Source organism: Schistocerca serialis, chromosome 2 (genome assembly GCF_023864345.2).
Source record: "Schistocerca serialis cubense isolate TAMUIC-IGC-003099 chromosome 2, iqSchSeri2.2, whole genome shotgun sequence".
NCBI lineage: Eukaryota > Metazoa > Arthropoda > Insecta > Orthoptera > Acrididae > Schistocerca > Schistocerca serialis.
In genome coordinates, this window is record NC_064639.1 from 329,785,199 (window position 1) to 329,800,821 (window position 15,623).

Consider the following 15,623-nt stretch of genomic DNA (forward strand, 5'->3'; position numbering starts at 1 on the left):
GTGCGGCCGAGAATTTTCATGAAGAAGGAAATGCAGGACAGTTATGTAATGTGGGTTGCATGAAATCAGGAGGAAGCTCCCACCAGGTAGTTCGCACTTGGCAGGTGACATTACTTTCTAGGCTGTTTAAGCGCTCACTGTGCTCTCAGAACTGAAAAGTGCTAAGTGACACGATTGATGGACGCACTAGAGACATCGCGCAACACATCTGCGAAAACTTCATTGGATTTTATCTGTGGATTTTCATAGCGCGACCAATCGAAAATGAAAAATATAGCCCTCATAGTATATGAGGAGATACGTTATGGTGACTTAATACGGTTTATTTATTGTATGTGTTGTTAAAGTGCGACGTTCAGTTTGTTAGTGACTGCTGACGCTGTACACCTAGAAATGGCAACAGTCCCCAAGCTTTGGATACAATTAAGAGTCTGGAAATATTTTAGGAACTAGCCTGGCTTCTTATGCATTCACGTTGTTGATACGTATAACATTTGTAGCGCTGGACATTACGCAACATTTTCATCGACTTTGGAGCGAAATAACCATCATGACAGTGACAATGTTTTCTAATTTCACTTTATGTCACATAATTTATTAAATTAAAAGCAATGAAACGAATAACCGAATTGTTGTCTGCTTGGCTCTGAGAGATCGTGAGTGGGAACGCTTCCATACTTCGCGTATTTTGAAACTTTAGGCCACAATGTGTGATTGGTGGGATTTCTGTTGAGAGAGTCATATTTGGTTTTGTGATATTGATAACGGTCACACAATATTGCAACTAACAACTAACGTTTGACTGTTAGCACCTGGGAGACTCGAACACAATATTCCAATAACGAGGACGGATCACTGTTCATCACTCCTAGAGAATGCGATGCGCCTGCCAAGTTTCTTTTTTCTTTTTTTTTTCACCTGTATCTATACCACCTATATCTTTGCCACATTATGGTGTCTACTAAAACAATCACTTCCCTACTTCCCTTTTTCATTCGCGCATGAGAGTGGGAAGAACGCCTGGCGAGCTCTAATTTCTCTGATTTTCTCTTGTGATCATTTTGCGAGACATGTAAGAGGAAGTAATATGTTGCTCGATTCTTCTGGGAATATTTTCTCTTGGAATTTTCACAGTAAACCTGTCCGTGACCCGAAATGCCTCTTTTATAGCATCTGATACTGGAGACTGTTGACAATGTTCGTAACGCTTTCGCGTTTCCTGAAGGAGACAAACGAAACGTGCCGCTATTTTTTACATTTTCTCAATTTCTTCAGTTAATCCAACATGGTAAGGGTTTCAGACTCATGAGCAATTCCCAGAATTGGTCGAACAAATCTTTCGTAAACCACTTCTTTCGCAGGCGAAATACATTTCCATCATTCCAAGTTCGTACTTACGTCTTGCATGGCCACATGACTGTTTGCTAGCAGCATCAGCCTATGGAATCGGTATTACAAATATTTTCTTGTATGTTTTATAGATAAGTAGAATTGGAATATCATGATTTTTCATGTAGTCAATCCGATTGTGTGTGAAGTCTGTGTTGTAATTGGTACATACGATAGTGAGTGAAATGTGAAAAGGCGAAACAACAACCAAGGTAGTCAATACTGAAACATTATTCAATGTTACATTCTATTCGGGTTTATTATCTTTTGGTTCAAAAAATCGATTTTTTTTTAAATCGCGTTTTTGGACCCATAAATGTGTCTAGAATCTACCCGTGAACGGTTTTTCCGAATACGGAACGGAAATGGTTGTTATTCGTGGTTCCATAAAAAATTCACCTGCCTGAAATCGGCCTTTTCCACGCACAAGTTTCTTTCTTTTGGAGGATGAGTTATTGTACCGGTGCTTGGGACGAAACACACATACTTCAAATGAAAGTTTGAACTCGTTGGTTTGGAAATTATCCCCGAAGGATTTGCATTCTGTTGCGAAGACTGTGCAGATTGCTACTTTCCTGGCAGTGAGCAGCTACAACGAAGGGTATTAAGCCATTCTTAAGACCATGACAACGATGGACGTCACCGTGAGACTCTATTCGGTGCAGTTCACCAAGCATTCGGACAACCACCGGATTCAGGCGGCCAAAAACCGCTTGTCACCGGCCGTTCGAGCGGCTGTGGAGCAGCACAGGATGGCCCAGATCGAGCAGAACGCCCTCTATGAGGAAGAGGAAGGACTAGTTTTTGGACCCGGAATAGTAGATTGAACGTACGTTGCATAATATTGCGTTTATATGTAGTCAAAACTACTGAACCGATTGACATGATTCTTTGTTTCCGACGAAGCTAACTAAATTTTCTAGGAGTTGTACCACTTTTATTCCAATCCATAAACTGTAAATATTTTTCTTGGCCGACGAAGTCGAAAAATCGATGGAAAAAGCCATATTTTCTTCAAATGGCCGCCATTTTGTTTGCTATGGTCCAAATAACTTAAGCGGGGTACAACTCCTAAAGAATCTTGTTACATCGCTAACGTCAACTCAATTTTGATTTCAGACGAGCCGACTGACTTGTGACATACCACGCGTGAAGGACTGCATCGAAATTTTGTTTCGTTCCGACGGCACTTCCGCCTTTGCTCTCAAAGAAAATTCTTTTTTCGGGCCAAAGATAGTAAACCTCCCCTTAAATACTGTAGCATAGGGTTGTAATGGAAAATATACACGAGATGAACTGAAACAACTCAGTTATAGCGTAGAATTGACGAAGTGCGAACAGCTCTAAATGCGGTCAAACTGAAGAAAGTTTACGCTAATGAAATAATATTAATTATATAAAAATTTTCGTAGAAATGGGAATGAAATATACGGAACAAGACTTGGAACTACAATATTCATCGTAGAGGAAGATAAAAATGAAGGAACGGTTAAAAAAAAAACAGTACAACCTTTGGAAACCCTGAGCTGCGTAAGACGTTAAAAATGAAATTGAAATTAGGAAGTGATACAAGTGGGAAAGTGTAATGCATAGTTCTTATTTGATAAGGAGCTGGTGTTCAAACATCTAGCAAATTTATACACACTTACGTACTTCAATAGCGGAAGCGACAGACATGAAATGTGGCAAAGGAAGTAGAATCTTAAAGTAGGGAGATCAAGTTAACAAGCAGAAAAGATGTAATGCCAATCACGAAACTGGCGAAGGAGAGGCGGAAGCGTATCATTCTAAACAGTGTGAAGATAGTAGAGTCTGTTCACTTGGATTCTGCTCATACGTTAAGATGCTGTCAAACAACGGAACACGAGTACCTCTACAACGCCGTCAAGTTCACTAGGAGAAAAAAACAAAGGTACAAAGTGAACGTGCTGTTTACTTCGGAGTCACAATCGACGGTACAGCTTCTCACTTGGAGGAATAAAGTGAACGACTTCGGTCCTTTAAGGGAACCTAACCGTCTTTCACCAAGAGTGGTTTACAGGTGGGAAATATTCCAGATGTTAGCCGAGAAACAGGAACCCAGCTTGTCACAAATCTGATTAAGTGTCTTAAAGACAGTATTCTTCGTCTCCTTTGTACACTAAAAATATTACTACAAGTGTGCTGTTACTGCCGGCACACATTCATTTTCCAAATGTTATATGAACTGTGAGAGGTGTTCTGAAGTCCTCGTTACATGCAGTGTGGAACTTCACGGTTCCTGAGTTACGCGTTTACGACAGAAGATAGGACCTCGTTTTCCTGCTGATTATACTTCGTAGTTCCTCAGCTTGACGCTTAGTTTACTTCAAAACGTGATGGCATTCATACAACAAGACAAAGACAGCAGTCAGTTATTCGAACCCACTTACTCTCTGCAGATGTTACTTGTTTCCCATTGCCGGATTTTAGGAAATGTTTTCTTGTCAATCAACGCCCAACACGTCTACTACGTGTACTTTCAAGGCAAATGATTTCAGCAAAAGGTTCATCAGGAAAGTCACTGCTGTGTTGGTTCAAATGGCTCTGAGCACGATGGGACTTAACATCTGAGGTCATCAGTCCCCTAGAACTTAGAACTACTTAAACCTAACCAACCTAAGGACATCACACACATCCATGCGCGAGGCAGGATTCGAACCTGCGACCGTAGCGGTCGCGCGGTTCCAGACTGAAGCGCCTAGAACCGCTCGGCCACAAAGGCCGGCAATCACTGCCATGTGTGTGCGCGCGCACGCGCGCGCGCGCGCGCGCTTGTGTGTGTGTGTGTGTGTGTGTGTGTGTGTGTGTGTGTGTGTGTGTGTGTGCGTGTGTGTGTGCGCGCGCGCGTCGGAATCTTCAAACTCATTCCACTTTCATATATGGCTATTAATAAACTTTTACTTTCCCTCTCCACATGCGTCTGTTCGTCTATTCTGCTTCATAATTATCTCCATTTACAGAACAACTATATAATATTAACTAATTTTCCGTCGGTGGTTGGCGGAATATGATATTAATATTAAACAAGAAAACCACTTTCTAAAATTCTGCAAAATTATATTTATTTGATCAATACCGACTTCTCAGGCCGACTTACAGGTGACAACTGACTGTCGCAAACACCGATAAGCATGATGTGCGAATTATACAGATATTATTCGCACGGAAGGTACAAAAATCACGAAGTATTTATCTACATAAACATAACAATAATTACATGCACTAAAAATGGGTTAAACAAGGTTTTTTCTGGTGATGAATGCTAACCAATTTTTAAATGATCAGATTGAATTTCCATTTTCCCCTTTGTTAAATTACGGTTTGTTACAAATACTAAATCCGGTTTGTAAATTCATCCTATGCCTCATCATCTATTAAAATTATCTCCACATAAGTCTTTGTTTAAACCTTTTTTAGTTAATGTAACAATTGTAATGTTTTCCTATGTATACACTATGTCATTTTTGTACCTTCTCTACAAATATTACCTGTGTAAGAAGCACATCAAGTTTATCTGTATCTGCACATTCGTTTGTCACAAGGTGTCAACAATGACTGAAGATTTTCTACACTTTAGAAAAATCGAACGACGGAATGTTATTGATGTTTTGTAGCATGTAAACACACGCACATGTATATATTTGGAATAAAACAACAAAGAGCCAACTTCTGTTACTTAAGAATCTATAATCAGGAAGGAAATGTGAACAAGCGGCATAATGAAAGAAGATTAAAAACTCTCGTAATGGGGAGCCAAGGAAATTCTTGCATGATCATACCCAATCATGATGTTGAAATTATAAAAATCAGTACAAAATTAATCCCTCCATTGAACGCTATTTTTAACGCTATTTTTTTTCTTGTGACATGTCTACAAAATCTGTCTTCAACCTCCGACAGTCGTTAGACCTCTTCCAATCATAACATGAACATCCCAGTAACCTCTTTACCACAGCACTGTTTACAAAAATAAAAAAGATATTTCTCTTTTTACAGCAGAACTTCATAAACGAAAAATGAATTCATTTCTGATCAGGCTCTTTACAGCTGAATTCATGAAGTCAGCAAGTCTTAGTTGATCAGTTATAAGATAAGTCTTTAATATAATTTAACATCCACTATACGTAAAAGGTAGAGAGTGCTTAGGTTTCTACGCCTAGCGTTAGAATACACAAAGTGGAGCTACCACCATAATCATCCGCACCACCACAGTAATCATCATCACTGACAGACCTGTTGACCCGAGCCACCTCAACACTGTTCCCACCACATTTTTAAAACGTAGATCATGAATGCATTGTTGTCTCTGGTATTACACTGCGAAGTTCGCCGTTGACTGTACAGCTTCTTGCAATTCCCACAACTGCAATTTCGACTTTAACTCATTTTTCAGCGGTAGAGGTGCTGGAAATACAACAGTCCTAAGTATTAACCAAATGATTGTGGTTCATGTCAGCATTCGTCACATACACCATCAGATGTCGTAGACGAAATTTTGTCATACACACCGTTGGTATGTAACGAGATTGTTACACCACAGATTGCCGGCCGGTGTGGCCGTGCGGTTAAAGGCGCTTCAGTCTGGAACCGCGTGACCGCTACGGTCGCAGGTTCGAATCCTGCCTCGGGCATGGATGTGTGTGATGTCCTTAGGTTAGTTAGGTTTAATTCGTTCTAAGTTCTAGGCGACTGATGACCTCAGAAGTTAAGTCGCATAGTGCTCAGAGCCATTTGAACCATTTGAACACCACAGATTACACCATGGATATGTTACAGGGGTACTGCTGGCCGTATTGCGTTTTCGCTCTTGCATGTTATGGGTTTGTCGTCAGCAAACAGTATGGTTTTATAATGCATTCTGTTAATAATATTGTGCATTGGAGTTGTAGAAAATGCGAATGACGTCAATGAGCTGCAAATGAGGAAGTCGACATGATACACGTGAGCTCGTCTAATACTTTTATTTGGTCGATGCTCTCGAGATCCGTTGTGGTACGGTTTCGGCATCTGTTCCAGAATGTTGCCACGTGCGTGCCCGCTGGAAACGACGTTCCAGAAGGAGAGCACACACCGGAAGAGACGAATGGGCCGTGACGCCTTCAGCGGGCATTGGGTCGCCAAGCCGCGTGGCGAAACACGAGCTTACGACCCAGTTGGTCCACACTTAATCCTCTCCTCGCGCCCGTTCTGCTCAGCCTCCCACGTTCTCTCACCCAAATATCGCTTCCTACGCATACTCTCATGTTTACCCCATACTCTTGTTCTCCTCAACTACTGTTCATTCTAAACTGCTTCTGCATGTGCGTATATACTCTGCAAGCCACCTTATGGTATCGGTGGAGAGTGCTTTGTATACAGCTGTCACTTCGCCTCATTACTGTCCCAGTCGCGAATGTTGCGTCGAAAGAACGATTGTTAACATCTGCGTGAGCTCGAATCTCTCTAATTTTATCTTCATGGTCCTTTTTTGCGAAATTACGTAGTAGTTGGCAATATGATGAATGTTTCTTCTGCACTCATGCTCATAAATTGAGGATAATGCTGATACATGGTAAAACAACGCTCTGGTGAGCAGTTTGTGGGTTTAAAACACCTCGGGGATGACCATGCGGTGCATCTGATCTGCGGTCGTCACACGGTGGCGCTGGCAGCAGTCCACATACGCATGTGCATTGGTGCATGTCAGAGTACGGTGTTGCGAGTAAGTGAGCAGACATTTTCGCACGTGCTAATGGTGACTGTGTGTTGAAAATGGCTCAAAGAACACATATACTAGGGCGACTGGAGGCTGGTCAAACACAGTAGGTAACACGGGCCCCCCATGTGCCACAAAGTGTGATCCCAAGATTATTGTAACGATTCCAGCAGACAGGAAACATTTCCAGGCGCTACATTACGGGACGTCCACAGGGTAAACACCACAAGAATGCCGATATCTCACCATCAGCGCCCGCACACGGCCACGGAGTACTGCAGACAGCATGCTCGGGACCGTACCGTAGCCACTGGAACAGTTGTCTCCACACACACAGTCTACAGACTACTTAACAGACATGGTTTATTCGCCTGGAGACCTGCAAGGTCATAGGAGAGCCCGTAAAGCCTGGTGTCAAGAACACAGTACATGGTCATTGGATCAGTGGCCAGAGTTTATGTTCACAGGCGAGTCCAGGTATTGTCTGAACACTGATTCTCGCCGGTCATCTGGCGTGAACCAGGAACCACATACCAACCCATTAATGTCTTTGAAAGGGACCTGTATGGAGGTCGTGGTTTGATGGTGTGAGGTGGGATTATGATTGGTGCACGTACATCCCTACATGTCTTTGACAGAGGAACAATAACTGGTCAGGTGTTTCGGGACGTCATTTTGCACCAGTATGTCTGCCTTTTCAGGAGTGCAGTGGGTCCCACCTTCCTCCTGATGGATGATAACGTACGGCCCCACCGAGCTGCCATCGTGGAGGAGTACCTTGAAACAGAAGACATCAGGTGAATAGAGTGGCCTGCCAGTTCTCCAGCCCTAAACCCCATCGAGCACGTCTGGGATGCTCTCGGTCGACGTATCGCTGCACGTCTTTAGACCCCTAGGACACTTCAGGAGCTGCGACACGCGCTGGTGCAAGAATGGGAGGCTATACCCCAGCAGCTGCTCGACCGCCTGATCCAGAGTATGCCACCCCGTTGTGCGGCCTGTGTACGTGTGCATGGTGATATATCCCATATTGATATCAGGGTACATGTGCAACAAACAGTGGCGTTTTGTAGGACATGTGTTTAGGGACGGTTTTCTCAACTTGTCACCAATACCGTGGACTTACAGATGTGTGTCGTGTGTGTTCGCTATGTGCCTGTGCTATTAGCAACACTTTTGTGTAGTGCCACGTTGTGTGGCACCACTTTCTGCAGTTATCCTTAATTTATGAGGATAAGTGTAGAAAGATACTCGTACAACACCGTCATGGGCAACACCTCTCCTGTAGCGCCTGACAGTGGAGCTGTATGAGCAATTACGTGACGCTTACACGCTTGCTAAGAGAAAATGAGACGAAACGCACTGCTCTTCCTTAAATCTTCTCTATCTATCATTCGTTTCTCTTAAGGGTTCATGACTGTCGAGGAAAAAATCATTTGTCGGTCGAACGATGATTTTGTAAGCAGTCTCCTTCGTGGGTGATCTGCACTTCCAGAGGATTCTTCCAAAGAACCTCGGTTAGGCATCTGTCATTACTGCGATTAGTTTTATGTAAAGGTTTCACTTTAAGCCGCTACATGTGCATATTAGCAGCTATTTAATGAGCGTCACTGCTTCCAATAAATATTCGGCAATCATTTAATAATATGCTAACTGACTTCTCTCCCTGTCTGAGCGTTATGCGTTACATTTCCTTCTACTGAGGGTCAACACCACATTTTTGCAACAAGCGTTGGTCCTTTACTGACCTCCATGCGTCTCACTACAGTTTTCTAGTACCTGTAAATATCTGTACGCAACAGTATTATCCAAGAGCATCAGATGATTCAAAACTGAAACCCTCTGCATTGATACACTGAGTTTGATGTGCACAGTGATTGACACACAAAACTGTTAATCGTCTATGTGGTTTTATAATATTTCTATAGATCACAGAGGCTGGATTCGGAAAGGTGATAATTAATGATTTCACGTCCCACCGAGGATTTTACAGCGTTATACACTAGATGATTTATATACTCATATATTGTGGTAAGTAATGGTTCCACAGCACTTTCTTGGGGCATACCCAAAGTTATTTTTTCGTCTGAAGATATATCTCCATTAACAATGACACTCTGGTTTGATATTCCGTATGATCGAATTTCACGAATTATTCAAGACAGTGCAGAAATGTGTTAAGCAACTTTCCTCTGTCAAGCCACCAGTATCAATTTTCTAAGAAAATGCCTTAGAACCCTGAAGGAGGTTCGTACATAGGAATGAGGCTTATTAGTGAGAACAGGGTACAATGTTTAAAGAATAAGTTCAAAGAGATGCTATGGCAGTAGGTATATATAGAAAGAATTTATAATTAGTGTTTCAGTTTATTCCATAATAAACTTGAGACGGTGTTTGAAAGTTTCTTTCGAAAATTTTGTACAGAAAATCCACTAAAAAACAATAAACCATGTAAGTTCACTATAAAATGTCAAGAATGATGTATGTCCTATCAGAAATTAGTAATTCAGACAATTAAAGTAAATGTATATGCGATGTCGTCGAACGGGAGACAGGTTAGCCAGTAAGTACACAAGATTCACCAATAATTAAACTAAATGACAATGTTGCGACTGATAATTCACAAGTTGAGAGTACTTTGAACAATAACTTTTCAAATGTAGCAGCAAAAACAGGATTAAGTGGTTCGGTTTAAGAAGCAAAAGAATATATTAAGAACGCCATTCCACAAAACGTGAAGCAAACAGAAGTAGCACCAACATCCTCCACTGAAATTAATAGATTTATAAAAATTCTAAAAAACAAAAGCTCATTTGGTGTTGAAGGAACGTCAAACAGAATTCTGAAAACTTACACTAACTAAGTAAGTTCTAACTTAATAAGTAAAGTCCTTAGTGATTTGTGTCCTGCGTCACTGGCTTAGGGAACTTACCAGAACAGAATAAAACACGCAAATGTTACACCTCTCCATAAGAAAGTTAACACGAAAGCCTTGAATAATATTCGTCCAGTTTCCTTACAGACATAATATTCGCAAAAGTTTCCTATAGTGTCGGATACACGTCTATTACCGTACATCCGTTTTCCTATCATTTCCCTCTAAATAACGGTTCCCCGTTTACAAGTATTAGAAAGAATCTTCATTCTCCGGTTCACGACCTACAACGTACGTTTTAGAATTGTGAAGTTTTAGAAGTTTGCCCGTATTCTCCGAACTAATTACAGAGCTAAGTTTTAAACATCAGCCTCTCAAATTTTTATTCGGAAGTTCCTTTATTCTATATTGACACACTAAGTTTGATGTAAGTAGTAGTTACCAAACTCCTAATCATGCCTTTGACCATGCATTTGTAGTTTGTATAGTATTTTCGTAAAATACAGCTGGTGGTACGAAAAGATAATAACTTATTTCCTGGTTCTAGTGACCTCATCCTCCGTCCGAACCGACCTCGGACGGCCCGAAAGTACCGACCGACCGACGTGTCTTCCTCAGACGATCGGCTTCACTGGTTCCGGATACGAAGGGGCATGAAGTCAGCACACCGCTCCGCGGTCGTTGTCTGTTTTCGTGGTCGGACGTTTTCGTTACCGGAGCTGCTATTTCTCAATCAAGCAGATCCTTAATTGGCCCCTTACGGGCTGAGTGCACCCCGCTTGCCAACACCGTTCGGCAGATTTGGATGATAACCCGTCCAAGTGGTAGCCAAGCCCGACAACGCTTAACTTTGGTGATGTGACGGGAACAGGTGTTATCACTGCGCCAAGGCGTTGGCGGATCTAATGACACAGCAACACACTTCATATTGTGGGTAAGTATAGCTGTAAAAATTCAATCTTGTTAAAGTAAATCGCAGCAGGCGTTAAATAACCCTTTGTTAGTACAAACAGTTATGCAAACCAAATTTTCATCGTCAGTTATATACTCAAATCATTCACGTACAGATTACTGGACGCCCCCATCACTCTTGGTCAAACTGTCTTAGAACGTCGTTTGACTACCGTTCCTTTTAAGGACGTTTTAAGTTAACTTGTAGGAGAACGATGATGGCGTCCAATAATCTCTATGTTTGGATGTAAATGATTTGAATATGTACTCGCTGATGCAGCTTTAGATTGCGAAACTGATTATACTAATAACAGATTATCAACAGCTGCTGCGGCTTAATTTAACAAGAAAATCTAATGACCTACGTGATGACGAGATGTAGAAATGTAACGTTATTTCCGTTTTATGACTATGCTGTTGAGAAAATTCTGAATTCAGATAGAACCTGTGAACACTAACAAATGAGAGAGTTTAACCATCGGTTCGTAAATTTAATTTAAATTAACAAATCCTTAGCCCATATACACTTATGCGCTACATTAAAATTACTATCAATGTACACTTGTGTCCGGTTGGAGATCGAATGCACTCCTCCGAGTCTCTTGTCTATATCCATGAAGATCACACTATGACTTAATTTTTTCGTAGTGTGGGCACGCACTGCAAATTCCCAGTTCACGGAGGAAATTGTTCAACTTAATTCCATGCGCTGAAAGCGTTAAATTGAATTTATCGCTGCCGCTATCATGAAAGGTTCTGCACCAATGGGAAGAGAGGTGTTAACGGAAGACCTATAGATTATTCATGAAGCTGCGTCACTGAAAAGGGAATAATTTAAAACCGCTGAACTTCAAACGAACGGTAATGCATCGAATGAATTTAACTATTACGCAGTCAGTTTGTCTGCAGAGCTTGCTTTTAAGCTCCTTCAATAGCGGAACCTTTGAGAGTGCATTCCACTGTGCTGACTCGCACTCATTGTTTACAGCGAATGACCTGTAGACTGAACAGTCGTAAGCATCCGCCGTATCTTTATCATTGTGAAAATCCTGTCCTGCTACTTTGATTTTATTTCGTTTCTTTACTTTCATTGTGTCTACTCTCACTATAATGAACAACTTTTTGTTACAGCAGTAACTGCTGGGTTGTAATCAAACTTCTCCAGTCGCTTTAGCATCTTATAATTCTGATATTTCTTATCAGTTTTCTGTAATCTGGTGAGCCATACTGTTAATAAACTGTTTCCGAACCAACACATAAACAAAAGACACTCTTTGGTAACCGTTAACAATGTTGTAACCAGTTTCCAAAACTATTAGACGGTCGATTGCCTCAATGCATGTTGATTCAAGGCAACGAAGACGAAAGACGTAAGGGATGAAACAGTTTCTAGCTCAATAGCTCGCTGTCTGTCTGTATGCAAGTTGACTCAAGGCAACGAAGACTAAATACTTAACGGACGAAACAGTTTTTAGCTCGTATGCTTGCTGAAGACAGTATCAAATATTAAATGAAAACGGAATGAAAGAAGTTTGCAATACAGAACTAGTGAGAAAGTATAGCAGGAATGTTCCAGTGAATAACAAGTCCCAGTGACACGATGATAGTTACTATCTGATGTAAAGATGACAGAGTATGGACACTTCCATCTGTGTATTTGAGATCTGATTTCACCGGTTTTCCACCCGACTGAAATACTGGTGTTGGTTTGGTACCCATGTCGATTTCTGTGGCAGCCTGCCTCGCCTTCCATAGGAGGTATCATTGCAAGAGTTCCCAATGATTTTATCTTGGAACTCTTCCATTCGGTCCGTGTTTGCAAAGGAAAACAGTAATGTCAGAAAATTGCGTCCGCCTTGATGCAAAACACCTTGTTATTCGTTTATTTCCTTATTCTCCCAAATTTGTTTCGGCGACAAACATCACAATCACCAGCGTCTTTTTTTTTAAATCTAAAACATGCAGAAAATAGCACAGTTATACAAACACAGTAACACATTATTACATTTTTACTACTAGTTTTTTGAAAGACAGTTTTCTATGGACACTTTTATACTACTTTATTTATTGTATGTTACAGCATGATTTAGGCAATTATTGCGCTGTCTGCGACATATTTTCTGTGCGCTTTTTCCTGTTGCCGTTTTTTACTTAGCGAGCATCATGTCATCTGCAACCATGTGAGCGGCTGTTAGTAAACAAAATACCAAAAGGTGAAATTCAAATGTCAGCTATATATATATATATATATATATATATATATATATATATATATATATATATATATATATAAGTCAGCGATTGTTAGAAAAAGTGCTCACACATGCGAAATCTGGCTCCATTGATTTACTGTGGGCTCTTCCTCAGTGTGCCAAGCTTATATAAAGACTGATACCTTCCGGTTCTTTTTTCCATTTCGTGTAACTGGTGATGTTTGGTAAACACGGGCATGGTGAAAAGTAATGGCTCCGAATTTTTCATGTGTAACCTCTTAAAGAAATTTAATTAAAAGAAACATTATTAATATACCACATTTTTATTCTTTATCTCTGCCAATTTACACTACTGGCCATTAAAATTGCTACACCATGAAGATGACGTGCTACAGACGTGAAATTTAACCGACAGGAAGAAGATGCTGTGATATGCAAATGATTAGCTTTTGACAGCATTCTTACACGGTTGGCGCCGGTGGCGACACCTACAATGTGCTGACATGAGGAAAGTTTCCAACCGATTTCTCATACACAAACAGCAGTTGACCGGCGGTGCCTGGTGAAACGTTGTTGTGGTCCCTCGTGTAAGGAGGATAAATGTGTACCATCACGTTTCCGACTTTGATAAAGGTCTGACTATAACCTATCGCGATTGCGGCTTATCGTATAGCGACATTCCTGCTCGCGTTGGTCGAGATCCAATAACTGTTAGCAGAATATGGAATCGGTGGGTTCAGGAGGGTAATACGAAACGCCGTGCTTGATCCAAACGGCCTCGTATCACTAGCAGTCGAGATGACAGGTATCTTATTCGCATGGCTGTAACGAATCGTGCAACCACGTCTCAATCCCTTACTCAACCAATGGGGACGTTTGCAAGACAACAACCATCTGCACGAACAGTTTGACGACGTTTGCAGCAGCATGGACTATCAGCTAGGAGACCATGGCTGCGGTTACCCTTGACGCTGCGTCACACACAGGAGCGCCTGCGATGGTGTACTCAACGACGAACCTGGGTGCATGAATGCCAAAACGTCATTTTTTCGGATGAATCCAGGTTCTGTTTACAGCATCATAATGGTCGCATCCGTGTTTGGCGACATCACGGTGAACGCACATTGGAATGGTGTATTCGTCATCGCCATACTGGCGTATCACCCGGAGTGATGGTATGGGATGCCATTGGTTACACGCCTCGGTCACCTCTTGTTCGCATTGACGGCACTTTGAACAGTGAACGTTACATATCAGATGTGTTACGACCTGTGGCTCTACCCTTCATTCAATCCCTGCGAAACCCTACATTTCAGCAGGATAATGCACGACTGCATGTTGCAGGTCCTGTAAGGGCCTTTTTGGATACAGAAAATGTTCGACTGGTGCCCTGGCCAGCACATTCTCCAGATCTCTCACCAACTGAAAACGTCTGGTCAATGGCGGCCGAGCAACCGGCTCGTCACAATACGCAGACAGCAGTTACTACTCTTGATGAACTGTGGTATCATGTTGAAGCTGCATGGGCAGCTGTACCTGTAAACGCCATCCAAGCTCTGTTTGACTCAATGCCCAGGCGTATCAAGGCCGTTATTTCGGCCAGAGGTGGTTGTTCTGGGTACTGATTTTTCAGGATCTATGCACCCAAATTGCGTGAAAATGTAATCACATGTCAGTTCTAGTATAATATATTTGTCCAATGAATACCCGTTTATCATCTGCATTTCTTCTTGGTGTAGCAATTTTAATGGTCAGTAGTGTATTTCCCAACATAGTCACCCTCGCGACGAACAAATCTCTTCCAACGAGAGACCAGTTTGTTGATAATGTCATCACAAATATTTGACTTTGTTAGTGGAGCTACAACCTCACTTCTGACCACACCACTGCGTCACTGTCAAGTCCTCGAAGATGCGCTTTGAAATTTGGAAATAAATGAAAACTGGATGGAGCCAATGTCGGGACTGTATGGAGGATAATCGACGGCAGTGAATTCAAACCGTCGGATTGTTGCTATGTATCACTGCTCATTTATGGTGTGGCGTTGTCATGCTGACGGGAGGGTGGTCCAGCTGTGGACAAATTTTTCGACTTTTAAACACGATTACTGCACGCTGTTTCTGCCTTGTTACACATTTTCGAAGGGCGACAAATACGCAGACATGAAGAATAAAGACGCAGAATGTCAATAACGTCTGTTTTATTTAAAGGATTTGAGAGTTTTCACTTAAACACTTCGGAAGCTTTGCTTTTCAGCATGCCATCACACATTTGGAAATGGGAATCTTTACAAAAGAGACGCTGCGCTTCATAGAGGCTTTACTCACAAAGTTACGTGAGTCTACGTCTCAAATAAGTCAAGTCATACTACCACCAACATTCATCTTGCTTAATGATCGCGATGCTCTAATTAGAGAAAGTTTCGACAAATTTTGTTCAAGTGCACCATCCGCGAGTGAAAAAGTAGCGTATGGGTAAG